This window comes from Urocampus carinirostris, chromosome 7 (genome assembly GCF_059441175.1).
Source record: "Urocampus carinirostris isolate Australia breed hairy pipefish chromosome 7, RoL_Ucar_1.0, whole genome shotgun sequence".
Taxonomy (NCBI): Eukaryota; Metazoa; Chordata; class Actinopteri; order Syngnathiformes; family Syngnathidae; genus Urocampus; species Urocampus carinirostris.
In genome coordinates this window covers 8027795-8032434 of record NC_142355.1, presented here as the reverse complement: position 1 = coordinate 8032434, position 4640 = coordinate 8027795, and positions in this window count along the sequence as shown.

The following is a 4640-nucleotide window of genomic DNA, read 5'->3' as shown; positions in this document are numbered from 1 at the left end:
GACGAAAAGAGGAGGGTCTGCAAATTCGACCAATCAGCGTCGAGCTTACAGGGGCGGCAACGTCAACATTGGTGACGACTGGGTGCATCAATACTGTTTGGAATAGGGGTGGGTAAACTACAGCCCGCGGGCCATATGCAGCCTGTCAGCACACTTGTTAAGGCTCTCGATTTGGTCGGGAGATTACCGCTTTGGCTATGAATCTCATCTCATCTCATTAGCTGCACCGCTTATCCTCAGTAGGGTCGCAGGGGTGCTGGAGCCCATCATCAGGCAGTGGGCAGGGGACACCCTGAACTGGTTGCCAGCCAATCGCAGGGCACACTGGGACAGACAACTCGCTCGCTCATTCACACCTAGGGACAATTTGGACCGGCCAATCCACCTGAAATGCATGTCTTTGGAATGTGGGAGGAAACCGGAGTGCCCGGAGGAAAACCCACGCAAGCACGGGGAGAACATACAAACTCCGCACAGTAAGTCCGGTAGCTGGATTTGAACCCACACAGGAGGTTCCCAAGACCTTAGAACTGTGCCGCACACGCGCGCTATGAATCTCACGCCTACCGATCTGAGAGCAACATCTACCGATTGTCTTTGTTTTTTAATTTTTATGTGAACAAAGTTTTGCCGATTAAAATGTAGCCGAATTATCCATAGTCTTTATCATCGTCTTTTTCGCCGTTCTGCACCGCAAAAAGCTTTGATGGAGACTCGGCAGTCATAATCAGGAACTCCGCGTGATCTCATTCCTTCGAGAGCAGCAGACGAATAAGAGTGCTACATATGACTATGTTTAATGTAACAGAGTTGAAATTTGATTGTTTTGAATGTTTTTTTGAATTCTCACAAAATCTGTGTTTTTGTTGTATTACTGTTAATAATCCGGTACCTCATTCAGTTGTTAAGTCATGGGCGTCTGCGGCTGTCTTTTTCGTTTGGCACTTTATGGGCTTCAGCGCTTGCCGTAGCTTCAGCTAATTTGCATCGCGCTGAAGGTAAGATGTGCCCAATATCAGTTGGGTAAAAAATGCATATTTTGCTAGATATATGAGCTGCTTTCGCAAATTATTTTTGTATATAAAGATATATGTTGTGCTAAATGATGTATATTAAAAAAAGCACTAAATAAGAAGTAAAGCAATACAGCTTAAAACGATGATGCAACGTGTTTTGATGCAAACACGCCACGAGGTGCGGCCTGTTGAGTGATGACCCATTTTTTGTAACTTTAATATTTTAGAAAGTTGCAGTCGTGAACAGATGCCCCTGACTTTTGTATTGTTTTGTTTACTGAATGCAGGTACGTGGGAAAGTTATGTTCATTGTTATTATGGAAGTTTCATTATTAATGTGCTCGCATGTTGTCTGCTTGCCGAATTTGTAAGCGCTGAAGATAATTGCAGTCGTGAACAGATGCCCCTGACTTTGTTGTTTTGTTTACTGAATGCAGGCAATAAACCCAGAGACTGTGAAACCGTGTGTCATGCATGAAAGAGGGTCGCTACATAAAGAACACCAGAAAATGTGGAATAATTAAACATTTTAATAATCACATGTAAACACAAAATAACAATAAAGTAAATTGAAATTGAATTTTATTGTTGTCTTTTCAAATAATAATAATAATAATATAATAATAATAATAATAATTTAATCGCGTCGGAAAAAAGATCTCCCGATTTCCCATTTCTGAAACTTAACATGTATGTGTCAGGCTTTTACATTCGGCCAGACAAACCAAAATGGTCAAAATATCCATACATCCATTGTCTGCACCTTACCCACAGTAGGGTCGCAGGGATGCTGGAGCCCATCAGCGCAGTCCTCGGGCGGTGGCCAGGGGACACCCTGAACTCATACCTGTCAAGCTCCAGGGCTCCATGCCCTTACAAACTGTCGTATTTTTCCTTACAAAATAATCTTACACCATATTTTTTTTCCAAACGTGTTTATTTATGTAGTTTAACATGTTATATTGTACATGTGTTTCGTTATATCATCTCATCTCATTAGCTGCACCGCTTATCCTCAATAGGGTCGCGGGGTTGCTGGAGCCCATCCCAGCAATCATCGAGCAGTGGGCAGGGGACACCCTGAACTGGTTGCCAGCCAATCGCAGGGCACACAGGGACAGTGGTTAGCGCGTGTGCGGCACAGTTCTAAGGTCTTGGGAACTTCCTGTGTGGGTTCAAATACAGCTACCGGACTTCCTGTGCGGAGTTTGTATGTTCTCCCCGTGCTTGCGTGGGCACTCCGGTTTCCTCCTACAGTCCAAAGACATGCATTTCAGGTGGATATGCCGGTCCCAATTGTGTGGGCATGCTACAATACACTGGCAAATGCCATCAAAGAGAATTGTCAACAGGCGGCGCAGTGGTTGGCGCGTGTGCGGCACAGTTCTGAGGTCAGTCCTGAGTGGGTTCAAATCCAGCTCCCGGCCTTACTGTGCGGAGTTTGTATGTTCTCCCCGTGCTTGCGTGGGTTTCCTCCGGGCACTCCGGTTTCCTCCCACGTTCCAAAAACATGCATTTCAGGTGAATTGGCCGGTCCAAATTGTTCCTAGGTGTGAATGAGCGAGTGAGTTGTCTGTCCCCTTGTGCCCTGCGATTGGCTGGCAACCAGTTCAGGGTGTCCCCTGCCCACTGCCCAGAGATGGCTGGGATGGGCTCCAGCCCCCCCGCGACCCTAATGAGGATGAGCGGTACGGCTAATGAGATGAGAGTGTTTGTCCATGCCTCAGACTGTAAGCTGTTATAAAAGCCAAAGGTGGTGCAGCTAAATACTAGTGATACATTTCGATATGTCTTTGTCATGACTCCATATTTATTTCCCTGCACTTTCTATATAAAAGTAACATTTTCTGATCATTTTAATCCAATATGTTACTTAAGAACAGGGGTGTCAAACTCATTTTAACTCGGGGGGCCACACAATAGAACAAACATTCTGTCGGGGGCCGGACTAGTAGATTAAAGAGAAAGAAAAAGATAAATAAAAGAGAAAGAGGGAGGGAAAAGGAGAGGGCGGGACAAAGAAAGAAAAAGAGAGGGAGAAAGCGTGAGAAACAAAATAAATAAAAAGTCGTGAGGGAGGGGGAAAAGAAAGGGATAGGAAGAAAGAAATCCAAAGAGAAATAGAAAGACAGAAGGAGAGAAAAGAAAGCACCAAGGGTAGGGAGAAAGAGAGAAAAGGAAAAAAGGAAGTTAGAGCAAAAGAAGAAAAAAAGACAGAGAAAAAGAGGAACAAAGGAAGAGAAAGAAAGAGACAGAGAAATAAATAAAAGTACAGTGTCTTTGTTCGAGGCACCTGGCTTTGTCAACATAAAGTTGACATATTTCAACCTGCAGCTTGTTTTTCTCTTGCGCTTCTCTGAGTGTTGTCTCACGGGCCGGATTCAATCCTTTAGCGGGCCCGATCTGGCCCGCCTGTTTGACACCTGTGCTTTAGAATGACCTTAACAAATTGCATTGTTTGTGATTTGAGTTTCTTTTCTACAAAATAAAATGTCTGAGTGAGGGTTTGCTCAACCTTCTTTTTGTTAGGGGTTTCATTAAACCCTGGAATACTTCACCGTTTTATACTAGCCATGTGTATAAATCCAAATATTAGAGGATGCAATAAACGCACATACATTGGCTCAATGTTATGTATACACATCAATGTGGCGGCAGTAGCTCAGGAGGTAGAGCGCTCGTCTTGGGATCAAGGGATCCCAGTTCGAATCCTGGCTCGTCCGTGTTACATGTCGAAGTGTCCTTGGGTAAGACACTGAACCCCTAATACCCCCAATAAGCAGGTTAGCGTCTTACATGGCTGCAATACAAGGCCGCTATTGGGAAATGTGAAGCACACTGTAAGGCGCTTTGGGAAGTCATTGACTTGAAAAGCGCTATATAAATGCAGATCATTTCATAACACCAAATTTAAATCACATGAAGACACATTTTTCTCCAGTACTGAGGCCTCTTGTCAAGTCAAGCCATTTTTATTTGTATAGCTCTAAATCACGAAGAGTCTCAAAGGGCTTCACAGATTATTACACTATATTACACAGATTATTTTTCAGCCGACGAGAAGAGTAGGTTATTCATATGCTATGGAGTAGAAGTGAGTTTTAAACTTAGATTTAAACATTTCCACTGAGGTTGCAGATCGGATCTCAGGGGGAAGAACATTCCACAGCACCGGTGCCTGGATGGAGAACCCTCTTGAACCAGCAGAACACTTCTTTGCTCTTGGGATCACCAGAAGACCGGCACTCTCAGAACGCAGGGTTCGGACCGGGACATAGGGGGAAATCAGATCTGAAAGATAAGAGGGAGCAAGTCCATGTATGATTTTGTATAATACTAAGAGAACCTTGAAATCACATCTAAGGCTAACTGGGAGCCAATGCAGGTTAGCAAAAATCGGTGTGATGTGATCGGACTTTTTTGTCCTAGTTAAAAGCCTCTCTGCGGCATTTTGTACCAGCTGAAGCGACTTGATTCTAGACTTCGGGAGACCAGAGAGTAGTGCATTACTGTAATCGAGACGGGAGGTAACAAACGCTCTGTGATATCAATGAACAAGACACATTTCACTGCTCAAAACTAGACCATTAAATTGAACCTTCGCACCAAAGATAAACAATTAAG